The sequence below is a fragment of the Schistocerca americana genome, chromosome 8 (genome assembly GCF_021461395.2).
Source record: "Schistocerca americana isolate TAMUIC-IGC-003095 chromosome 8, iqSchAmer2.1, whole genome shotgun sequence".
Lineage (NCBI taxonomy): Eukaryota > Metazoa > Arthropoda > Insecta > Orthoptera > Acrididae > Schistocerca > Schistocerca americana.
Genome location: NC_060126.1, coordinates 159,332,991 through 159,344,251, shown reverse-complemented (window position 1 = coordinate 159,344,251; position 11,261 = coordinate 159,332,991). Strand labels below are relative to the sequence as shown.

At 40.6% G+C, this 11,261-nt stretch overlaps 1 protein-coding gene across 2 annotated transcripts in view; it reads right to left on the bottom strand.

Moving 5' to 3' along the window:
- Positions 1-718: 718 nt before the first annotated feature.
- LOC124544629 (E3 ubiquitin-protein ligase FANCL) overlaps positions 719-11,261 on the bottom strand; it is a 112,151-nt gene continuing 101,608 nt past the window's right edge. Inside the window, exon 10 of one of the 2 annotated variants that reach the window (XM_047123235.1) lies at positions 719-1,064. The gene's annotated coding sequence lies outside the window, so the exon portion shown is untranslated. The remainder of the gene's footprint in view (positions 1,065-11,261) is intronic. The other variant, XM_047123237.1, reaches the window with a different exon arrangement.

The following is an 11,261-nucleotide window of genomic DNA, read 5'->3' as shown; positions in this document are numbered from 1 at the left end:
GTGCGAGGAAAGAAAAGGACTCCAGAATTTTTGCCCAATAAGACAAGAGCTGTAGGTTCTTCAATATTTGGTTACCAAAAAGATCAGACCCTTATGTTATACATAAAAAAGTTATTTTGAAGTAAGCAGTTAGCTATGGTGGAGACAAAGATCTGAAAGCAGAAAGCCAGACATAATTCTGAATTAGAATAGGTCCAGAGGTGGAGTGAGCATGCTCAACAAGTCATGTGCTATATACAGTGTATCCAGAATAACAAGATGGTCTCTCTCTCTCTCTTTCTCTCTCCCTTTTAATAAATATAGCTGGAATGAATATCTAGGAAATGTATGTGGTGCTGAAAGGAAATGAAAGGCCCATTTTATGCAGAAATTTGCCTCCCAGTAGATCTTGAAGTGTTTCTCAGGCTCCAATATCCACATCCCTCAACTTCAGCATCATTGAATCCTCAAGAAAACAATATGCATGGGACATAGATACCCTCTGTGGGAGTTCAAAAAAGAGCACTGCAACAATGATGTGTATTTTGTGTGGACACTGCGTGTACAATTCTATTCAAAAAATTGTTTGCAATAATTGTCAATAACAACAATTTGTATTGTAAATAATTACATTCAGATGTAATACAAAGAACAATAAATGTTTATTGTTTTAAAATCTTTAAAGCAACATCACAAAAGAATTTAATACAATGTTGACCCAAAAACAAATTCTATTTTGAACACACGATGGTTAAAATATGTCATTCAATATATTTAATCTAAATTAAGTCCAGAGTAGTACCTCCAAATTTTTTATGTGAAAACCCTTCAAGCTCTTTAAATAAAACAACTGTTATTAGGGTTCTACGTCTTTATTCGTCATGTCTACATATTTACAGCCCTCTATCACTAGAAGCCTGCGAATTGTAACATGTAATGTACCAGTTGTAATATAACTGTGTCAGTGCATTAGAAAAGCGTATTGTAATCAAGTTTCAAATTCGAAGAGTTTGTCCACACATGGAGCACCATCTCTGTGAGTATGACAATGCCAGACCATAGACCATATATGCGTACTGCAACATCTGCAACAATACAAAGCCTTGGGTTCACTGTCACTGATTAGCCTCTATACTAAACACACACACACACACACACACACACACACACACACACACACACACACACAGAGAGAGAGAGAGAGAGAGAGAGAGAGAGAGAGAGAGAGAGAGAAATTGCCATCTGTACTTTGGTAGTCATTGTTGCTGCCACAATTGCATCATGGTCCCTGATACCAATTTCGACATGGTCCTCCTCAAAGAGTCAGGTCTCTTTGTTGCCATTAGATCCAATACATTTCCATAGAACACATTTTGTAATGTTTCATAGGATTTCTTGGCACACTTACAAAACTACAATTTTCCCAGTTGATTGTTGGTTGTTTCGGGGTGAGGGCACCAAACAGTGAGGTAATCGGTCCCATCGGATTAGGGAAGGAAGTTGGCTGTGCCCTTTCAAAGGAACCATCCCGGCATTTGCCTGAAGCAATTTAGGGAAATCACAGAAAACCTAATTCGGGATGGCTGGAGGCAGGTCTGAACAGTTTTCCTCCCGAATGCGAGCCAGCTTATAGTTGGATGACCAAAGTTACCAGAAATGATTACAATATGATTGGGGAACTAACATATAAGTGAAGTGAGCTTTTCTCTAAAGTTTTCATTATGTCAGGAGATGACTCTGGTATATGATAGAAGGATCCACTTACCATTTTAAGCCCTTCCCTGATACCAAGTCTTGTCCAAACAATCCCTCTGGGTGTGGATTATATAGGTAATACTTACTATATAAATTTTGATTATACAGGCAATATTTACAATACAAATTTCAATGCCTCCATGAACTACATACGTTGCCAAAATGGGATGGTTAGAAAGCTTAAACGATACAGAAAGTAATACCTTAGCGCAACCACAATGCATGTGTATCTATGGAGAAGCCAGAAGGACGTGTGGTTTCGGAAGAGGAGCAGCAGTCTTTTTAGTAACTGCGCAAGTAACTATATGGATAATTGACTGACCTGGCTTTCTAACATCAGCCAGATGGCCTTGTTGTGCTGGATACCTCAAACAGCAGAAAGCGAGGGCAAACTACAGCCAGAATGTGCATAAACTACTACAAACAGCACAGTGAACACATTATCATAGTCATAGATGCCTTAATAGGTTCCACAACGAAACATTGTCTCGAAATTTGGTAGAAAATCTGAAGAAATTCTGGTCGTATGTAAAGTACACAAGCGGCAAGATGCAGTCAATACCTTCGCTGCACAGTGCCGATGGTATTGTTACCGACGACTGTGTCGCTAAAGCGGAGTTATTGAATGCAGTTTTCCGAAATTCCTTCACCAGGGAAGACGAATGGAATATTCCAGAATTTGAAACACGAACAGCTGCTAGCATGAGTTTCTTAGAAGTAGATACCTTAGGGGTTGCGAAGCAACTCAAATCGCTTGATACAGGCAAGTCTTCAGGTCCAGATTGTATACCGATTAGGTTCCTTTCAGATTACGCTGATACAATAGCTCCCTACTTAACAATCATATACAACCGCTCGCTCACCGATAGATCTGTACCTACAGATTGGAAAACTGCGCAGGTCGCACCAATCTTTAAGAAGGGTAGTAGGAGTAATCCATCGAACTACAGACCTATATCATTGACGTCCGTTTGCAGTAGGGTTTTGGAGCATATACTGTATTCAAACATTATGAATCACCTCGAAGGGAACGGTCTATTGATACACAATCAGCATGGTTTCAGAAAACATCGTTCTTGTGCAACGCAGCTAGCTCTTTATTCGCACAAAGTAATGGCCGCTATCGACAGGGGATCTCCGGTTGATTCCGTATTTCTGGATTTCCAGAAAGCTTTTGACACCATTCCTCACAAGCGACTTCTAATCAAGCTCCGGGCCTATGGGGTATCATCTCAGTTGTGCGACTGGATTCGTGATTTCCTGTCAGGAAGGTCGCAGTTCGTAGTAATAGACGGCAAATCATCGAGTAAAACTGAAGTGATATCAGGTGTTCCCCAGGGAAGCGTCCTGGGACCTCTGCTGTTCCTGATCTATATAAATGACCTGGGTGACAATCTGAGCAGTTCTCTTAGGTTGTTCGCAGATGATGCTGTAATTTACCATCTAGTAAGGTCATCCGAAGACCAGTATCAGTTGCAAATCGATTCAGAAAAGATTACTGTATGGTGTGGCAGGTGGCAGTTGACGCTAAATAAAGAAAAGTGTGAGGTGATCCACATGAGTTCCAAAAGAAATCCGGTGGAATTCGATTACTCAATAAATAGTACAATTCTCAAGGCTGTCAATTCAACTAAGTACCTGGGTGTTAAAATTACGAACAACTTCAGTTGCAAAGACCACATAGGTAATATTGTGGGGAAGGCGAGCCAAAGGTTGCGTTTCATTGGCAGGACACTTAGAAGATGCAACAAGTCCACTAAAGAGACAGCTTACACTACACTCGTTCGTCCTCTGTTAGAATATTGCTGCGCGGTGTGGGATCCTTACCAGGTGGGATTGACGGAGGACACCGAAAGGGTGCAAAAAAGGGCAGCTCGTTTTGTATTATCACGTAATAGGGGAGAGAGTGTGGCAGATATGATACGCGAGTTGGGATGGATGTCATTAAAGCAAAGACGTTTTTCGTCGCGGCGAGATCTATTTACGAAATTTCAGTCAGCAACTTTATCTTCCGAATGCGAAAATATTTTGTTGAGCCCAACCTACATAGGTAGGAATGATCATCAAAATAAAATAATAGAAATCAGAGCTCGAACAGAAAGGTTTAGGTGTTCGTTTTTCCTGCGCGCTGTTCGGGAGTGGAATGGTAGAGAGATAGTATGATTGTGGTTCGCTGAACCCTCTGCCAAGCACTTAAATGTGAATTGCAGAGTAATCATGTAGATGTAGATGTAGAAGATAGACATGAAGCCAACCCCCACAACAATAGTACAAGTTCATATGCCAATTAGCTCTACAATTAGAGACTGAAAGAATGTGTCTGCATCTACATCTATACCCTGCAAAACCACTGTGAGGAACATGGCAGAGGGTATGCACCATTGTACCAGTTAGGGTTTCGTCCCTTTCCATTCATGTACTGAGCAAGGGAAGAATTTGTTTGAATGTCTCTGCAAGTGCAGCAATTATTCTAATCTTATCCTAATGATTCCTATGTGAGCAATATACATAGGGAACTGAAGTATATTCTTAAACCAAAGCCTCCAGATGCCAGACACTGAGATCTGTAACACACGTTTTATGGCGATAGAGTATCAATCAAAATTCTGATTTACTTCGTACTTTGTGCTGTCGTGCAGCAGAATGGGCATAAACGTTAATTAAAAGTAGCACCAAAACTACCAGAGCTCCATAAAGGCATATCTATGAATGTATAATACGAATGGCAAGCATGGGTGAGTTGGTACAGTATTAGATCATATGAATGGCTATGGTTCAAATCCCAGAATAACAGTTTTTTTTAATACTGTTTACACGTGAAACTGTTACACGGGGAACATTTTCCTGACATGAATAAAGACTTTTCGGAGTTTGTAGATATGTTCTTTTCGCAGTCTGCTTTTATTTCATTTTTTGAAAGTTGTAAATCTAGTGAGTACATCTGTATAGATAGTTGTGGTGTTCTCTCAGACATGGGCAACAGAACAGACACTATTCGCGATCAAGCAGCTAGTACATTTGTAGTTTCACAGAATAAACATAAACAATGGGACAACAGAATCAAGAAACAACTGCATCACACATGCGGAGGTATTAGTAGTAGTAGTAGTAGTAGTAGTAGTAGTAAATAATAATAATAATAACTGACTGCAGATGGCAATGCCACGTACATGAGATATGCTTGTTGTGGCTAAAATCTTGTGTTGAGTACACATACTGCTGTTGTGCGAAATGAATCGATGGAACGTTATTGACATTCTCGTCAAACTGTTACATAGCAACTCTTGTGTATGTACAATGAAAATAACTGATGATGAGAAAAAGTGTGCTGCATTCCTGATGGACATAACTGATCAATGGAATGTATCAAACATCACAGAAGGGGAAACTTTAGACACCGATGAGCACAGGTCAAGCAGAATTGTTTGTTTGTGAACAAGTGAATGACTAAAAGTCGACGACTTTGACATCATCACCAGAAGGGTCCTCAAGCGATGTACTCTATAGATCTACTACATCCAAAGAAACAAAGTGAAAGCAGACTGCCCTGAAAAGTCTTTTTCCATGGCAGGAAAATGTTCTCCCATGAAACAGTTTCAAAAAACTGTCATGCCTGGGTTTAGAACTCAGGACCCTTCGGTTAGTGATTTAATACTCCACCAACTCACCCACAGATGCCATTTCTATTATTCCCTCACATGCCTTTACTGAGCTCTGGTAGATGTGGTGCTACTTTTAACTGATATTTACACCCATTCTGCCATAGTAAGAACTAAATCGGAGGTTTGGTTGTTACTCTATCAATGTACAACGTTTGGCACAGATCTGACTGTCTGACATCTGGAGGTTCGGGTGTTAGAGTCATCATTTAAAGCCAATTTTTGAAACTCCTTTAATAGACTTTCTCAGAATAGTTTATGTCTATCTTCAAGAGTCTTCCAATTCACTTCCTTCAGTATCTCTGTGACACTCTCCCACGGATTAAACACTATCAATAAGCTAAAATCTACCACCTGCTTTACCCACGACTGCGCCTATGTGATCATTCCTTTTCATATCCCTACAAAATGTTACACCCAGGTCTTTGTATGAGTTGACCAATTCCAGCAGTGACTCATTGATATTACAGTCCTAGGATACTGCTATTTTTTGTTTTGTGAAGTGCACAATTTTACATTTCTGAACATTTAAAGCAAGCCGACAGTCTTTGCACCACTTTGAGATCTTAACAAGATCTGACAGAATATTGATGTAGCTTCTTTCAGACAGTACTTCATCATAGATAACTGCATCATCTGCAAAAAGTCTGAGGTTACTATTAATATTGCCTGCAAGGTAATTAATGAACAACATGGACAGCAAGGGTCTCAACACACTTCTCTGTGGCACACCTAAAGTTAATTCTACATCTGTCAATGATTCCCCATGTGAGATAACATGTTTCTTCCTCCCTACCAAGAAGTCCTCAATCCAGTCAACAAATATCACTTAATATTATTTATGATCATACTTTTGACAGTAAGCGTAGGTGTGGCACTGAATCAGATGATGATTTCGGAATCCATGCTGGTTAGCATTGAGGAAGTCATTCTGTTCAAGATACCTTCCTATGTTTGAGCTCAGAAAATGTTCTAAGATTCTACAACAAATCGATTTCAAGGGTATTGGATGGTAGTTTTGTGGATCACATCTACTACCTTTCTTGTCAACATGTGTGACCAAGAACTGAACACGGGTTTTTTTAAAGGGATCTACGATAGATTATTGTTAGAAGAAGGCTAACTCGGCTGTTAGTGCAGAATCCGACAGGAATTCCATTAGGCCCTGGAGCTTTGTTCAATAATAACGATTTCTCAACACCAGTGGCACTAATACTTTCAAGTGTTTTATATTCCAGTGTTGGATCACAATATGAATTCTTTAGACGATGACTGGTTTCAGTCCGCGATGACCATTCTCAGATCTTTTTTACACCATGTCCTAAAGTGATAAGGCCATAATGGCATCGTCAAAACATATAAATGTAATCAGCATAGCATCGTCATATAGACGATGCTGATTATCCAGAATGAGATTTTCACTCTGCAGCAGAGTGTGCACTGATATGAAACTTCCTGGCAGATTAAAACAGTGTGCAGGACCGAGACTCGAAATCGGGACCTTTGCCTTTCGCGGGCAAGTGCTCTACCAACTGAGCTACCCAAGCACGACTCAGGAGAGCTTCTGTAAAGTTTGGAAGGTAGCAGGTGAGGTACTGGTGGAAGTAAAGCTGTGAGGACAGGGCGTGAGTCGTGCTTGGGTAGCTCAGTTGGTAGAGCACGACAAAGGTCCCGAGTTCGAGTCTCGATGCTGATTATATTTATATGTTTTGATGATGCCATTATCGCCTTATCACTTTAGGACATGCTGTAAAGAAGATCTGAGGATGGTCATTACGGACTGAAACCGGTCATCATCTAAAGAATTCATATTGTGACCAAAGACGGGAATAAAAAACATTTGACAACAGTGGATCACTGTTTGTATACGCGACCATGTCGCAGTTGGTGGCACTAATACTTACTTCATTCATCTTTTCCATGGTATGAGGATTAAATTGGAGCAATTTTCCTACTCCTGGGTGTGCCATGTGTCAAAACCTTCCGCAAAGTTTTGGTATTGTTTGACACTGTACCTCTCTGATGGAATTGCTGGTTGTGTAGAATCTCTTTATTAGGAAGGCTTGTGGTGCAAATGTCGTCCACGAGACAGCATGGCTTGGGCAGCAAACGAGTCTTGAGTTAGCAGTGGCATGAGAAAAACTGGTGTGCATGAAACTTATGATAAGGGGTTTCACTGCAATTTGTTGTGTATTTTAAGTGCTTTTGCTACAAAGGCTACCCTTTAAAGCAAAGAAAAAAGGTGGTAGGGCAATATGTCTTTTAATAACTATTATGTAAAAATTGTTTGTTAATAAATTTGTTTTAAAGGATGTTTGAATTAATGTTAGACAAGCACCTTACCACTCCATAGCTCCTACCACACTAATGGTAGTGGAGTGCAATAAGAAGGTGGTAGGATTTTGAGCCTGTCATGTGGTAGGACTTGTCTCCATTTTAAGTGCTTGGCACCAGTTGTGATTGCCTTAATATAGTCATTCTTACATTGCAGGTTACATTCCGAAGTACTGTGGAAGCTAGAAACGTGGTAGGGATATCACATTTAACAAAAATTCACCTTGAATCTGAGCTAACGATTTGTCAAGAAAAAGGTGATGGTAGTGTAACGGAATTAATGCAACAGCTGCGCGGAGTGCTGGGACGCTGCCTTGTTGTCAACGCAGAAATTGTGGGTCAAGCGAGTGGCGTCTGTGTGTGTTGTAAAGTATTTTGCTAACATAGCAACAAACAGGGGGAGGGAAGGCATGGGTTAATAGAGTGGGAAATGGTATTTGGAAGGGGGGGGGGGGGGGTGTATAGTAAACTACCCACTCCATTTTCTGACCTGTTTGCAACTGCATTAGAGTTTGCAGTAGATAAAAATGAACAACTTGAGGGAAGATTTGCAAGCGCCTGACGTAGTAGAGTTACAGATGATGATTCCTTGCACTGTAGGGAAACATAAAAGAATGATTATTGAAGTCATTAATGAAAATTTATCATTAAGTAATTTCAGGAGAAACATTTTGTACACACTTACTATGTTCGTGCCACTGCAAACTCAAGACTCCTTCACTGACCAACCCACATAGCCTCGCGGACTACATTCGCACCACAAGCCTCTCTGGTAGAAAGATTCTGCACAACCACCAGAGAGGCACGAAGTCGAACAATACCGAAACTTTGCAGGTTTCGACACACGGCGCTTTGGCTTTTCCTTCGTAAGAAAACATTTGAAAACAGAGTTAAGCATTTCAGTTTCTGTCTCATTCACAACTTTGCTGCCATTAACAGCTTTTACATACGACCAGAATTGCTTTCAGTTTTGTGCAATATCATTTGACAATATTCTGCTTTGGTAGTCAAGGTATCACACATTGCTCTCTTGACAGCCAAATGCTTTTCATTCAGCAACTATCTATTGTCCTGCACTTTGTTTTACACCTATTATGCAGTAATCTCTGTTTCTTTACAAGTTTTCTTACAGTGACTGTATAACTTGGAGGTTCCTTCCCATTATGAACTGTTCTACTGGATACATATTGATCCAGCACAAGGTCAACTATTCTTTTAAACATGAGCCATAGTTCCTCTACATGCTCCTGCCCTGTGCTGAAAGTATCAAGTTCCTCACTAAGGTATGACTGACTTTTTATTTAGTTTACAGAACATGTATATCTTTCTGCTTGTTTTACTTGTCCTTTGTACTTTGGTTATCTTTGTTGCCACAACAACATCATGGTCATTGATACCAGTTTTGATGTGGACAGCCTCAATGAAGCCAGGTCTATTTGTTGCCATTAGATCCAATATATTTCCATAACGAGTGGGGTTGATAACTATCTGTTCCACATAGCTTTCAGAGACAGCATTTAGTAATGTTTCACAGGATGTCTTATCATGGCCACCACCAACAAAAAAGGAATTTTCCTGATTAATTGTTGGATGTTTAAAATCTCCACCAACGATCACCGTTAAAATGTGAACTTATGTACAAAAGAACTGAGGTTCTCTCTAAAGTTTTCAGTTACATCAAGAGATGAGTCTGGTGGACGATAGAAGGACCTAATCATCAATTTATGGCCAGGATCTGACTTTCTTGTCTGCTGTGACATACACTACCTCCATTCCCCATTTGCCTACCCTTTCGATATACACTTAAATTTTCCCCAAAAATCTCATGGTTATCCATTCAAGGTTTCAACAAACTTTCTGTACCTAGCATTATGCAAGTTTCACTGCTTTTCATGAGCACTTCACACTCTGGCTCTTTGTTGGGAATGTTTCGCCAATTAACCATTAGGTTTTTAATATTTCCACCTGTGTGAGACATTTCTTTCAGCATTACACTGATACTTCAAGGTTTCCTACAGCTATCGCTATCTGGATTAGGTGGAGAGTTGCCTAATCTAAAAAAAACCTTGTGTGCACCCCTCATAGTCAGCTACCTGAATTGCAGCCTCTGTTGTGTAGTGTACAATTTACCCATTTAGGGGGACCCTACAGTTCTCAAACCTATAGCCAAGGTCCAGGAAGCCGCAACCTGCCTCGTCATAGCACATAAAGAGTCTCTCCTTCAGTCCTTCCATTTGATTAAGAATCAAACGTTCCGGAGACAATGCTGCAAATTATGGGCTTTGTTGAAACTCCACACACAAGGCTGGTCTTCCCAACCTTCCCTGCCAGTCACTGGAATGACCCAAGTATGATCTCGTATCTCAGACGACAGGCATGATTTATTCCAATATGTGTCACAATCTGCAGTTTCTTCCACCCTGTTCCCTCAATGGCTATGGCTGCCAGAACAGCCTCTTCAACATGATGAATGACACCCCATGCATACACACTGAGTGCACCTGGTCTCCTTTCCTGCCCCTTGCTGCCATTTCCCTAAGGGGTACTGTCATTCATCCTATGTTTGAACTGTCGATGATTAGTAAGACCCCTGCCTTTCTGCGTTTGCCTCCTCTTGACACTGGACAAAACAGGTTACCTTGAAACAGGTGAAGTGAGTCTCATGAGCTCAGTTTCAGTTAAAGACAGCACCTAAAACTTGTTGGTAAGAGGGCCAGTACAAAACCCCGAGTTCTCCTTGGTCCCCATCCATCCTCTACCCTGTACAGGACGCCTAGCTCTACCACTGACACACCACTTGTAGTCAAGTGGATGAGTAAGGACAGATCCTGTACTTTCTGCAGAGGACACAGGATGTACAGGAGAGGGTACTTCGGGTACACCTCAGGGACCGGTATCATAGGTACATGACTCTTGAAAGCTCTTCCAGTACACTGATTCACAGCAGCTGCCAATCATTTGACACTAGTCAGTGCAATTTCCAGCAGCTTGCAAACTTAACCAACTCATCCCGTGTCTGAGAATGTATGATGAGATAAGGGAAATTATTCAGAGTGTTACAGGACATGATAATTTAATAGTGATTGGTGACTGGAATTAGGTAGTAAGAAAAGCGAAAGTAGCAGGCGAACATGGACTGGAATGTGGAAATGAAAGAGGAACCTTCCTGGTAGAATTTTGCACAGAGCGTAAGTTATTTTTCACTTGTTTTAAGAATCATGAGAGAAGGTTGTAAATATGGAGAAACTAAACCAGAACACACTGGAATGTTTCAGAATGATTAGATAACAGTAAGACTGAGATTTTGGGACCAGATCTGAAACTGTACGGCATTGCCAGGGGCAGATGTAGACTCTGACGATAATTATTGGTTATGAATTGTAGATTAAAATTTACAGCATTGCAGAACGGTAGGAAATTACGGAGATGAATTTCAGAGGGAGCGTTAGACAACCACTGATTGCAGCAGGAGAAAGGAATACAGTAGAAGACAGATGGGCAGCTTTGAGATATGAAATAATGAAGGAAGCAGAG